Source organism: Camelus bactrianus, chromosome 8 (genome assembly GCF_048773025.1).
Source record: "Camelus bactrianus isolate YW-2024 breed Bactrian camel chromosome 8, ASM4877302v1, whole genome shotgun sequence".
Lineage (NCBI taxonomy): Eukaryota > Metazoa > Chordata > Mammalia > Artiodactyla > Camelidae > Camelus > Camelus bactrianus.
In genome coordinates this window covers 10,304,422-10,319,177 of record NC_133546.1, presented here as the reverse complement: position 1 = coordinate 10,319,177, position 14,756 = coordinate 10,304,422, and positions in this window count along the sequence as shown.

The following is a 14,756-nucleotide window of genomic DNA, read 5'->3' as shown; positions in this document are numbered from 1 at the left end:
CCCACTGGGAGCCTCAGCTTTGCTTCTGTGTGTAGGACCATTCTCCCCTAGGCAGAAGGGATTCAAATTAATCCAGCTAACACTGAGATTCTGGATTAAGTCAGCGTTGCTGCTATGTTAGCCATAAACCTTTATTCCAACTATAATAACAGAGTTTCTGCTTTGTTCCCATGCTGGGGTACCTGACATTTTAATATGATTATTTTGATAGAAGGACATCTTGATGGGGATATTTTTATATGGCCTAGAAAAACAAATCATTAAATTTTAGGTACATTTCATTTACCAAGTAAGTGTGTACCAGCTCCTCTCAACCCATCCGTAAGCCTCACTTTACCCAGTGGTCACCTTACTGATTCCTTATGTTCCTCATTCCTAGGGGTAACAGCAAAATCAAAATAATGATTAAATCAAAAGTTCACCTTTGTCATGGTCTATCATAATCTTGGTCATTGAATTTCTGATTTGTGTTTCCACCTTTGAAGACTTTTCAGTATCATAACCCACCTCAGGCTAGAAAGGCTCTTCTGATTCTTGTCCATGTCCCCTCCATCAGGCTTCCCTGGTGCTGATTGCCAGCCTGCAGCTTCCAATGGTGCCCACTCTGGAGTTCCTGTCCCAGGGATCTGGCCAATGCAGAACTCTATCACCGTGTCTTAGATATTTCCACCTGACATTTCAGCCTCGCTGCTGGAACCTTCCCTGTTACTTCTTCCATTGTGTAAGTCCATTGTCATGTCTCATTTTTTCTGATACTCCAGGATCACTATGTTTTAGCCAATCCTATCCTGAAAATATGGCCATCTCTTCTTTGAAGCTTTCCTTGTAACTGCTCCGTTATGTGGTTTCACCCCTATCTTGCCCTCTAAGGAGACCCAAGTCATCACTTAATTGCCATTCCTCTCAACCTTCATGGCAATGACCCAACTTACGTTATATTAAAGTTATTTTTATTATGGCTTAGCTCATTTCTAATCAACTGCTAAGTCCTAGAAAGCCAGAGCCATGCTATTTCCTACTTATATTTTCCTAAATCTCATTGACTTACATATGCTTTCACACAGAAAAAAGTTTTTTGAAATAACACATTCATTTTGTCTTACCATCCTTCTCTGACCTTTCTTCTTATACCTCAGAAGCCCTCTGCTTCGGTGAAACCTAGTTATTAAGAACTACTGAATCTTAGTTTATAAAGCTTCACCACCAGGGAAGGAAACACCAAAACAGCAACAAAACGACTTCCTTCTTATTTCTGTAAACCTTGTGTTTCTTCCCAGGCATCTTCCATCTCATATCTCCGTGATGCATTCTCCACCTAACTTATAGCTGCTTCCCCATTTGACAGCCCCTCTTCTCCTCAAACTGTTAGACTTTATGTATCAGCTGAGACCTCCTTTGCTCTCTGAACAGAGTAGGTGTAGGTAGATGTGTGAAAAAAATACACAAAGATAGTGCTGATGAGCTAGGTTTTTGGTTACTTGGGGTTTTTTGAATTTTTTGTTTTGTTTTGCTCTGTTTTTAATGCTGGTGAGAAATTTGAGCTGATCTATCCACACTGCTTCATACTGCTACCAGAGGTAGCAAATTTGCAAAATAGCTAGGTACAAGTAGGGTTACATGGTTTGCTCATAGGAGAGGGAAAGTCAGTTGACCCACGGGAAAACAAAATAAATAATGTGGCTTCATGATCCCAAAGTTGGCAACACCATCATCTCTACCAAGAAAAATTCTCATCCATTTATCATAACATCTGTTTTAGGTATTTTGGAGAAGCCTCAATTGCTAACAATGGACCAGCCATTTAGCTTTATTTCTGTGCATATACTTATCAGGGATTCAGCTGTATAATAATCTTTCATTTGTTGTGCTCACATAATGTGCACATAAGCATTAGATAGTATAATTTATCCTTCATAAACATTAGTGCTGCTGATTTGGTTACTATCAGTGATATTACCAAGGCTATATGGATCAAAACAAACACTGCAGTTTTTTCTTTTCATGCTCCGCACGCCCACACAGGCAAGGAAACGGAGCAGCCTTACAAAATGTAGGCATATTGTTCTGTAACCTCTACCCACATTGGACAAATGTTCATTAAAATCCTTTAAAAATGACAGGATTATACTCCCAGTGTTATCAAAATGAGATAATGCCTTTTTAGTGAAACAAAAATTCAGATAAATGAAGACAAAAACTGAGCTTCAGAGTTGAAGCAGAGATTTATTTTGACCAAAAACTTCACCTTTGGTCTCAAGTGACAGGTTTCAAGGGAAACAGCAATTCTGTATTATCCTCCTACTAATGAAATGGCTGTGTGGTCTTGAACTATTTATTGTGTCTCGCTGAGAAGGAAGGTTTAAAGTTAATGGGAAGGCTAGCGCTACCCCAGGGAGGGGTGCCAATTGCAAAGGCCAACTTTGAGCAAACAATTAGGTGCCAAATCTTCATATATGCAAACATTTCCCTTAGAAGTAAAACAGTCTTCCACTTGATACTGGGTTTTTTAATTCTCTTAAGTTTGCTCTTTGCTATGGCCTATTATGTATTTGCTGAGCAGCTCATAGTTTACTATAAAAAATTTTAAAAGTATTTTTATCTCATTTGATTTACCAGATACGCTATAAAATAAACTGGCAGCCTCGTCAGCCTTGAAGAGAGAGGCAATGGAGAATACGTGTGTTGGGGCCATGAGGCAGGGCATGATCGGTGGAACTTGACAGGGCTGGAACACAAATTCACCTTTCTGATGCCCTGATTCCTGCCCTTTCAGGTTATATTATACTGCTTTTTGACAGATAAATACATAAACAGTTTGACTCTGTCGACTTCAAAAAACTGAACTCAACATGGAGGTTCTGACAAATTCCCCATCTTAGAGCAACGGCATCTTCTTTCCTTGAATGAGTTTCCTTAGGAATTAACATTTATGTCTTCCTGATAAGATACTCCAGAGTGAGTATTATAGACAAGCAATAATATGCCTTTGCAGTTAACGGCACTCAGTCAGAATTACCAGGGCATGTCATTATTAGGTCATAATACCCACCCTAGAGTGTCTTACAGCTTAATTGTTCCCTCTTCCATTCCAGAAACCAGCAAAAGACATATTTTACTAATGTTTCTGCTTTGTTAATGAGTTCAGAATGGGTGAACACATGTGTTCTGCCTGTTCTGCGGATCAAACATGTATCCAGAAATAAATGCAGGTCGCATAGTCCCCAATTCCAGATTGCATATTTTGCTACCAAATGTTTGGCATGGCTCTGATACTTCTGAACATGAAGATTTAATATGCAACGTCTGTCTAAACATTCAGACTCTGAAAACTCATGAGACTTCCCTTTCTGCCAATGGCTTCAGCATTTACTCCTGATCATCATCTGTCTTTTTGCTGAAAGTTTCAACTAAGAGAGCTATATTTTCATCTGGACTAGAATTCACAATAGATTATTCCCAATTTTTTGAATATAGAGCTAGTTGTCTTTTAATGAATTTTTAAGCTTGGGGTCTTTTTCCTTATCCACATTCACCAAAATTCTTCAGAGTAGAAAATTTATCATGCACTTTTAGGTTCTTATTTTTCTATGTGAAGTCATAGTTTCCTTACAACAACATTCTAAATAACAAGTGAAAGGCTGAGAAATTACAGAAAGAAGTAGCTGACCCAGGTGCATGTGGTTCTAAAGTATGGCTGCTTAGCAATGGAGGGCATTGGCTATTTAAATAAGCATAACATTAGAATCCATTACGAAGTATGATTGTATGTAGGAGTGACCCATGGGGGTTGAATCTCTCCCACTGATTAGGAAGTGCTTAGTGAATGTAGCAGAAATTTGAGTCTCCAGATCAATGAGACAAATGTGGCTGGGGAGACATCTATGCAGAACATCTCCTGGAAAGTTTGTGGTGGAGAGAAATTGATTTTGGATGGAGCTGCAGAATTTTGATCCTTACCTTCAGAATAATAAGTAACATGTAACAAGTAAAGAGATTGACTTAATAATTTTAAAACTTCCCACAAAGCCCCATTCCCAGATGGCTTCACTGGTGAATTCTATCAAACATGTAAAGAAGAATTAATACCAATTCTTCACAAGTTTTTCTAAAATATAGAAATGAGGGGGAATACTTTTCAACTCATCCTGTGAAGTATTACCCTGATGCTAAACCAGACAAAGACACCACTAGAAAAGAATACCACAGACCAGTATCTTTTCTGAACATAGACACAAAAATCAGAGTACTACGAAACCAAATCCAGCAACACAAAAAAAGGATTATACATCATGACCAAGTGAGATTTATCCAAAACAAGTTGGATTACCATCTGAAAAACAACTATGCAATATACCATATTAACAAAATAAAGGACAAAATCCACATGATCATCTTGATAGACATAGGAAAGTTATGTGACAAAATTCAATACTCTTTCATGATGAAACCGCTCAAGAAACTAAGAATGGAAAGGCATTACTAAATCTGATAAAAGTCATCTACAAAAAAGCTTATAGCCAATATTATACTTAATGACAAAAGACTGAATGATGTCCCCATAAGATCAAGAAGGACATCTGCTCTATTTCTATTCAACATTGTACTACAAGTTCTAACCAGGACAGTTAGACAAGAAAAAGAAATTAAATGCAATTAGACTGAAAAGGAGGATGTTAAACCATCTCTATGCACAAATGACATAGTCATATATAAAATATCCCAAGGAATACACTAAAAACTTATTAGAAGTAATAAACAAATTCAGCAAGGTTGCAGAATACAAGAAGTACAAAACTTCATTGTATTTCTATATACTGGCAATGCACAATCCAAAAATGAAATTAAGAAAACAATTTCATTTACAATAGCACAAAAAAGAACAAAATATTCAAGAATAAATTTAACAGAAAAGTGCAATACTTGTAGTTTTGAAAACTACAAAACATTGTTGAAAGAAACTGAAAAAGATCTAAATAAAAGACATCTCATATTTATGGGTTGGAAGACTTAATATCAAATTAATCTACAGTTTTAACACAATTTATATCAAAATACCAGCTGGCTTTTTTCCTTGTGGAAATTGACAAGCTAATCTCAAAATGCATATGGAAATGCAAGGCAGTCAAAACACCCAAAACAATTTTGAAAAGAAGAACAGAGTTAGAAGGCTCATATTTTACAATCACAAAATGTACTAGAAAGCTGCAGTAATCAAGATATTGTAGCACTAGCATCAGGGTAGACATATACATCCATGAAATAGAATTTGGAGTCCAGAAATGAACATTTATATTTATGGTTAATTTTCAACAAATATGCTAAGATAAGTCAATAGGGGGAAAATAATCTCCCCAACAAATCACAGTAGGAAAACTGGATATCCAGATGCAAATGAATGAAATTGTACCTCTACCTCACACCATACACAAAAGTTAACTCCAAATGGATTATACACCTAAATGTAAAAGATAAAACTAGAAAACTCTTAGAAGGAAATAAACAAATCAACCTTTGTGATCGTGGGGGAGGCAATAGCTTCTTAGATATAACACTGAAGGCACAACAGATAAAAGAAAAAATAGATAATTTGGACTTCATTAAAATTTAAATTTTTTTGTGCTTTAAAGGACACTATGGAGAGAATGAAAAGACAATCCAAGGAATGAAGGGAGGATACTTGAAAAATCATATAGCTGACAAGATACTTGTATCCAGAATATATGAAGAACTCTTATAGTGCAGTAATTTTTTTTAAAAAAAACTTAAAATATGGGCAAAGAATATGAAGAGATATTTTTTTAAAGAACATATACAAATGATTAATAAGCACGTGAAAAGATGATCAACATCATTAGAAATTAGAAAAATATAAATCAAAACCATAGGAGATACTGCCACACATCTACTGGGATGGTAAAATAACAATGACAGATAACAAAACTTGCTGGTGAGGATGTAGAAAAATTAGAACCATACGTTGAGAATGGAAATATAAAATGGTACAGTCACTTTGGAAAACAGATTGGCAGTTCCTCAAAATGTTAAACATCGAGTTACCATTTGACTCAGTAACTGCAATCCTGGGCACACACCCCACAAAAAAGTGAAAATATATGTCCACACAAAAGGTTGTATATGAATATTCAGAACAACATTAATCACAGTAGCCAAAAAGTGGAAAAAACCCAAATGTCTATCAGCTGATGAATGGTGCTAAACAGTAAGTGAATATCCATACAATGGTATATTATTCAACAATAAAAAGAAATGAAGTACTACTACAACATGGATGAACCTTGAAAACACGAGCTGAGTGAACGTCATCAGTCACAAAAGGTCATGTATTGTAGGATTCCATTTATATGAAGTTTCCAGAACTGCCAAACCTATACGGACAGAAAATGGACTAGAGATTGCCTAAGTCTAGAGAGTGTAGGATATGGGAGTGTCTGCTAATGAAAAAAGAGCTTCTTTGGAGGGTGATGAAAATATTCTAAAATTAGATTTTGGTGATGGTATAGGGATGGCCAGTATCTGTGAATACACTGAAAGCTACTGAATTGTACACTTTAAATGGATAGATATCATGGCATATGAATTATATCTCATTCAAAATTGTTTTTTGAAAAAAGAAACAGTAGAACTGAGGAGTGCTATGAAATGAAATCACAGACTCTCAGCAGAAGACAGGTCTAGATAGCATCAGGTCAAGGGAGAACAAGAAGTAAGATTCTGTATATGAAGCTAAATGGGAGAATTGCTTCCAACAGAGTAAAATCTGAACTGTCTTTGGGGTTTGGCAAAAAGGCATATCTTTCTTTTGTAAACTGCCAAAAATGGAAGATGATTAACGAACTTAGGGAAACAGATAGCTGTAGATAAAAGACTAAGATGTAGAAAACTAAGATATGTCATAGTTTTAAGCAATTAATGAAGATAAGCAAAGGTAACCCATTTAACCTTGAAGCTTGGAATATTTTTAACCTAGTGACCTAGGATTTTAGCAGCTTCCTATAAGTGACCCAATGTGGATTTAGAATAAATTATATTTGTATAATTATGTTATTAAAACTTTGTAAATTATACTGATTTTCAGTTTACAGAATTAATCCATAGACAAGGCACAGATGACTTACGTACAGTACAGACTAAATGTGAGTGTATAAAATTTGACACCCTAGACTGTATGTTCCTTTGTTTTACATAGTAGAAAACCAAGAGCCTCTGTATTAAGTTTACAGATGAGGAAGCAGGAGAATAATTACATTATTTAAAAATTTAAAAGCAAGCAAAAGAAGAACTGAAGCTGATGTTTTTCAAAAATTTACAGAATTAAGAAGGAGGTTTGGAGGGGGGATATTTAGTTGCTGCCTAAGGTTTATAAAACAAGAAATACAGGTTAAACATATGACTTAGGATTATAAAGTTTAAAGAATATAAACAAAAACCTTAAAATGGTTTTACCTTGGAAACATATGGCTGTACTGAGGGGTAAGTAATTATAATTTTTATTGATTGAGTTGAGGTAATGATAGAAGATTAAAAGTTTGTGAACATGTGCTACTTTTAAGAAAGTAAAAGTATTAGCAACAATGCTGAATTGAAGTCTTCCAAAAGAAAAAAAAAAGCAAAAAGAAAAACACTAGGAAAAGCAGGAGGAATTATTTTAAAACAAACAAAAGCAAAACAGACCTCATCAGAGCGCTATGGCTGATGAGGCTCTCGGTTGGTCCTCCACGATTTGCTTTTATGAGTTCTAAAAATCTCAGTCTCTCAGTAGGAACTCGAGGGAAAAGATACCATCTCAGGCGGTCAAGGGTCTCCTTACAGCATTTTCTCAGGACTAAGCCACACAGAGGTGAGGTCCCGATGCCCTGGGCTTTGGGGAATCCTGGCTGCAGGCAGAGTAACAAGCAACTGAAGAAGACAGACTAGGAGGGGCCCAGATTCTGTCTGCCCTCAGCCCACCGAGAATTCCCTTCCATTGCAATTCTCCTCTCATCAAGGTTATCAGTCCAGTAGCCAAGAACTCTGAACACTTTTATCAGCCCCTCTTGGTAATTATAAAATATTTGCAATTATGCAATATGTTAATTCTTAGACATCTACAAACAGCTTAATCAATTGAGTGCATTTTATTATTTCTAGTCTAAACATTATGGGCTCATGTGAAGTCTCTGAGATCAGTAAATTATTCTAGATTGTTAAACTGCTGACAAACCAATCAGAAGCTTTATTTGAATTTATTAGGTTTGCTACATTATTTAGCCAGCAAGAGTGAGAAAAACAACAGAAATGAAGAGGCATCTGGAGTCCCACTGTGAAGCTTGATCGGTTCCCATGAATTACAGAGAAGGGAAGCCATCTAAATTTAGGAGGAAATGGATTCACCTAAAACCTTCACTGTCAAGTTGAAATTAATGTTAAACCAGGTTTTTGAAGCATCTGGACTTCTTAGAAGTATTATTTCCTCTGTCATAATGTGTGTGTGTGTGTGTGTGTGTGTGTGTGATAGTTGACTAGACATCTACATTATATAGGTATGTATATGCACATGTGGTATATATGTCTTCAGCTATTCTATTGAAAAAGAAAAAAATTTTTTTCTCATTACTGTCAGGACTTTCAAGGATATATCACATTTGAACATCCCAAAACAGAGCAGGAGATGAAATGCTCTGCCAATATTTATATTTAAACACATTCAGCAAGAACCATATACTCCCAAACATAGGTCAAGGCTTTTTACCCCGACATTAGTCCTCCCTGTATTCATGTTTTTACAAATTCTGTTATTCCACTGGTTTTGGAATACTCTTTGGTGACTTGATTTTTCTTTTTTTTTTTAACACTGAGTAGTCTTTGGAGAAAACATATTCCTTCAAAACCTCCTCAGACAGTGCTTGTTTTAGATGCTTATCAAGAATATCTGATCAGATAGATTTAAAATATTTTTTAAAAGATAAATTTAATAAAGATTTAGCCATTATTCTGGAAGGCATAATCTCCTAGTTTTAGAGGTAGATGTTGTTTAATAGGTCAATAAATCTGATACACTCAGTGGCTATGTTGTGTGGACCATGAATAAACACGTTCTTATAGCAGAAGGTGGAAGACTTTTCCTAATGTTCAAGTGAAGGTTATTTGTACCCTGAAATAAAACTCTGTCAGCACATACCCAGATGAAGGGAATGCTCTACTTTAGAAATTGTACTGAGAAGTAAAAATAACGTGCCCTGCAGAAATGCTTCTCAAACTTTAATGTTCATGCTTATCCTCTGGGGACCTTGTTAAAAATGCAGATGCTGATTCAAGACCTGGGATGTTTCATGCCAGCCCAGGGCCTGCGATGGGGTCTCAGGACACCACTTTGAATAGCGAGACCCCAGAACACTTCATTAAGTGACTCAATAATCAATGCTAATGAAGATGAAGATACTGATCACTGATACCAGCCACACAGGTAAAGAGCGGGGTAAATCATTTTTAGGTAACATGGAAGTGGAAAGAACAACCCACATGCATATATAATAAATCTAACGTGAATTTTAACTATGTAAAGGTAAGTAACCATAAATTAAACAACTTAAGAAGGCATTTGACTATTCAATCCACATTTTTAGTGATTGTGTGTGTGTGTGTGTGTGTGTGTGTGTGTGTGTATTTGAGTTGTCTGGAATATTTTTGTGTGGGATACAGGCAGACTGCTTTCTATTCATGGTCACATGGATGGCATTTCTCCCAAAAATTTCTTGCTCTGCTTAACAGCTCTGACAGACATGGCCAAATTAGAATATTTTTGAAGCTCAGTTATTTGACCTGGAATAAAAGGGAATGTTTAGATTTTTTTCTGGTCAATGATTAAATAGGATATTATGCGGCACTGATTCATTTCTGCCACATAATGAAAATTGTACAAATTTTTAAAAATAAGATGCCTAAGTAATACGTGGTAGGCATGACTTTTGAAACAATTGCACATGATAGGAGAAAAAGAAAGAAACAACCAGGAGAAAAAGAGAAAAAAACAACTCTTAGTGGTGGGTTGTATAAATCTCAGGACCAGAACTCCGAGGAGGTAGGTATGTGCCTCAGCAAAGAAGGCTATTATAACAAAGGCATTTTTTAAAGAAAGCAAATAAATATGATGGCCTATAAGCATATTTTCAGTTAACTTCAGAAGTTTTTAGGAAAAAAAAGTCAATTATACACTCCTACAACTACAAAGTTAGGCTGCCTTCAGAAGTTTCCTTCTCCATTGGGTCTCTGTTTTGTTGGAGGGACATGGTTCTAAGAGCAAATTCTTGCTGTATTTTCTAAAACTTTTCACATGATGGAATAGAATGTACAATTGCTATCATAACTACCCTAGAATTTGACTCTGCATTTCCATGCACAAAGTAGGAAAGATGTATGAATGTCATTAGTTAAGATAATTCTTGCCTCAGTCATGAACCAGGTGAATCGGCCTAGTCATAGAAATGAAAGTATTAATGCAGTTTTACAATACTGTATTTTGTTTCAACAGTGAAACCATTCCTCTGTGCTGAAAGGATCAAAAGTTCCATAATTTTGCTTTTGTATTTTTGTTAACACTTGAAAAGCGTTTCTATAAAAATTTTGTGTCTAGAATGCTCAAATTGGAGTCGAAGAAGAGCTGGTTAAAACCAAGTACAATTGTACAGCTTGAGAAAAAAAGCAGAATGACAACAAACCAGTTAGATATGGGGAGGGGGTGAAGAAATGAATGTTAATGTCATAAAAATGATCTTTAAGACAGTGATATCACAGTTGGTATTGTAAGAGCTTTAGTTATAATCATTCCATTTTTGTTCTGAATATGATCTTGAAAAGATACATGTTAATTCTAAAGACAGAGTCAGTTGACCTTAAATAACTGTTCTGTAGCCCTCAAATAAATGAGCCTAAAATGGTTATAAACAAAATATTAGGCAGAGTTGTTCAGATTTTATGTGGATCCTGCCACATTCTATGTCATTTGTAGTTAATTGTTTAGAGAATCGTATTTAAGTACATAGCTTTTCATTCCACAGTGTAGGATGAGATCTTGATTTTTCTGTTGCCATTTATAAAATATTAACTTTGAATGCTTATTAAAGCACATGGGCCTAACTGACTCCAAAAGATAATTACTACTAACATCCTAGTGTCCAAAAGGATATAAACAGATCATTATTAGAAAATACAATCATCTTCACTATTAATGAAGAGCAATATTAAAAATAAAAATGAAATAGTTTGCAAATTGGACCCCTTTATATACAACTGGTAGGTCTGTAATTGGTTTACCCTTTTAAGAACCATTGGGAAAAATGTATAAAGGGTCTTAAAGATGGATGTACCCTTTAGCTTACAAATGTTGTTTCCAGGAATCTATTTTAAAAATAAAAAATTTAAAATAATTAGATATGTAAATAAAATTAATGAACAAATATATTTAACAGAGAATTATTTTCAATAGGGAGTAACTCTAATGTCCAACAATAAGTTATAGGTTAAATAAGTTATGGTATATCTATAAAATAAGCTATTTTATATTAATTATGCTTTTGAAAAATTTTAGTAACGTAAGAAAGTGACAAAAGGAAACTACACATTTAAGCTAAATATTGCATCTATAAATCTATGTATAAATAATTATACTAGTGTAAAAGAGTATTTTGTATAGAAAAAAAGCCTGAATGGATGCTCATCAATTCTCTTTCTTCCCTTCTTCATTCTGTTTTGTAACTCGCCAGTTCCCCCTCCAATACAACTTAAAGGATGCAGCACTTACAGAGTCAGAAGAAAACCCAAGAAAACTTACAGTTTCCAGAGAAGGAGAAAGAATTAAAGCACATTCACTATAGGACAGGCCCTAAATAATACTGGTTTGTACGTGCCCCATAATAAGCTACTGCACCAGCGTTTTTCAACAGTAAGGCTTCTTACTGGGCCTTCTTTTTCTGTAACTTTCAGAACCTGGTTCTCAAAATCCCTTCAGCTGCTCAGCAGCAGATCCTGAATTTATAGATGAAGCATTTATATTTCATTACCAACAATATTAAAATTATTGGTTCGTGATGGCGGGGGCCCTATAAGAGGACATGCGGTTTGTGTAACTCTCTTTCTATGGTTGCATCCTGATTTCACAGAGTCCCTGTAATGCTGCCCATTACCTTCAGGTCTGACGCTACTGCTGATTGCTTTCAAAATTCCTGCAGCCAAGAAGAGACCCTAGAGAAACATTCTAGTCATGTAGGCACCATAACTTAACACCACTTTTAAGGACTTGGCTTCAAACCTAACTTCCTGGGTTGGCTTATAACAAGATGCTTGCAATGTAATGCCATTGGTTTCATGAAAGATGACAAAGGAACTATTAATGACACTAATTAAGATGTGTGAATATCATTTAGATGCTCCTCCTTGTTGCTATCCAAGTACAAGCTATGTTACCTAACACATTAATTGGTAATGATACAAGTGAATATCTTTCAACTGCAAGGTCAGTCTTTAAAGTGGGGCTTTTATTATTAATGTGTTTTAAGTTCCTACGCAGTCCACTAGAGATTCCATTAACAAACCTTCTGTGCTCCTTTTTAACCCCATTACAGCTACATCCCTTCTCATCCACCCCAATATGACAGTATTGTGGGCTGGAGCATTGCAAACCTTTATCCGGCCTGAATTATAATTTCCAAAGCGCTCTATATACACCCAGAACCTATTTGTTTAATTGTTTGTGTTTTCAGGTAAGCCCATTCCCTGAGCTTTTTGCCTAGACATAACAAAATACAAAATCAAAATGCTATTTATTTGAAACCCACTACTCGCCTATCCAGTATATCTGCTTGAAGTAAGTAGTGTGTCTCTGAAGTAAAACCTCACAGAGAAAACAAATGGATGTTAAAGTGTAGCTGCTACCAAGCCATGTCTCGTGCTCAGAGTAAAGACAACTCTGGCTCTAGCCAGCATCCTTCCCTCAGATTCAACAAAGATTAGGGAGAGCCTGTAATGTGCCAGGTCCCTCACAGGCCTCCTCCAGCTTAGTCAACGGCGGTGACTGTCACTCAGGAAGTTGTGCACTACTTGGTAGCAGTCAAGTGCTCTCCCATTTATGACTTCATAGGGCTCTCACAACGGTTCTGTGAACTATGTATTATTACCCCTATTCTGTAATTGCATATTTAAGAAGCTCCTTTGTTGTGATCACATATGAAAGATTACTTGCTTAAGTATCTTGAGTACTTTTTCCTCCCTTCCCAAATCTCTATAATAATTCCTTCATTGTTCACTGGCATTTAGACTCGCAGAAGAGAAAGCTGAGGCCAGACTCATGTGTCCCTGCAAAGGCGATCTTCCTTTTCCCCATATGAGATGCAGATTAGGACATTTTGTTTGTCTTCACATTTAAATATTGTCCCCATATGTCTATAGGCAAATCTATTTTTATTCATTATTACTTGATTTCTTTATTTTTAAAGACATAGATCTTCAATTTAAGAAAGCGCTCATTGCCAAAAGTTTATTATTGCTTTGGTTAAATTTGTCTTGTCTTTTCTTCAAGCATATTAGTCATAGCTAAGTTAGCTCTTTTTTTTTTTTTTCTTTATATTCCACTACCATTTTCTCTCACTACTTTGTTTCTATGTGTCTTTTTTCTTCTAAATTCTGGGAAATTGTCTCAGAATGATAGTCTGTATTATTGTTTCCATTTCCACAGCATCAGTTCTGTTCTCTACTGCTCCCGATACTCATTTCAGCTGTATGATTGCTACTCTTTCTCAACGCATCCAGTTCCTTCTGCTCTCAGCCCGGTCTCCTCTTATCCTTGCAGTGCCTTGTTCACATAGCTCAGCATTTTTCTATCACATTGAAGACACAAAGCAATTCATTCCATTAAAAAAATTCTTGGGAAGTCCTCCAGAGATATTTTCCTGGATGACATACCAATTACTGCACATTGTAATCTTTCTCTTTTCTTTTCTAAAATGAGGACCCGAGTCTGCAGTCTTTGCGTTTGTTACCAGATAGAGCATCTAATTTATCCTTGCTCTTCCAAGTTATTTTCCAGGAAAAAGTAATAGGAGGATAACAGTATAAGTTCAAAGGGGTTAATAGAATTCTCCTTGTCTCAGATCCAAACCTAGAGGACTGACGGATAAGGGAAGTGTCCATCCAGTTTTCAGGGTCTAGTGCTGTGTTCCATGTTTGCACAGTACAGATGGAAGTGAAATGCTTATTGTGCTTGGGACGGGCTGTGTTGCTTTAGAAAAACAAAAAAGGTATATTTCATATGATTATTGCTTTTTATACCCCAAACTAAATTCTGTAAAGCTTGACAAAATCATGGCTAGGAGGAGATACCCAGAAATTGAGTCAGGATACATTAAAGGTGGCATAGACTAAATGATGTTGAAGAACTCTGAGCTCATGGCTGTTGAACAAAAGAATGTGGAAAAATGGAAAAACTTTTTAGGTTTCTCTCCATCTGCTCTGCTTTATTAACTGCAGCTAAGCTTCCCTGACTCCAGGTACCGCTGCAGGTCGTCTTCCTCTTCTACTTTTTTTTCTCCTGAAGTCTAATAAATGGCTTAGAGGGGAAAAAATGGCTTAGAGGAAATTTCTAATGGAGGGTGGGCACAGATAGAATTCAGGGCATCTCAGAAAGTGCCATCTCAGAGAGAGAGAGAGAGCGAGCAAACTAATTGTCAGTTTGGTAGTTCGGACTCAGAACGCAGAGCCAAGATGCA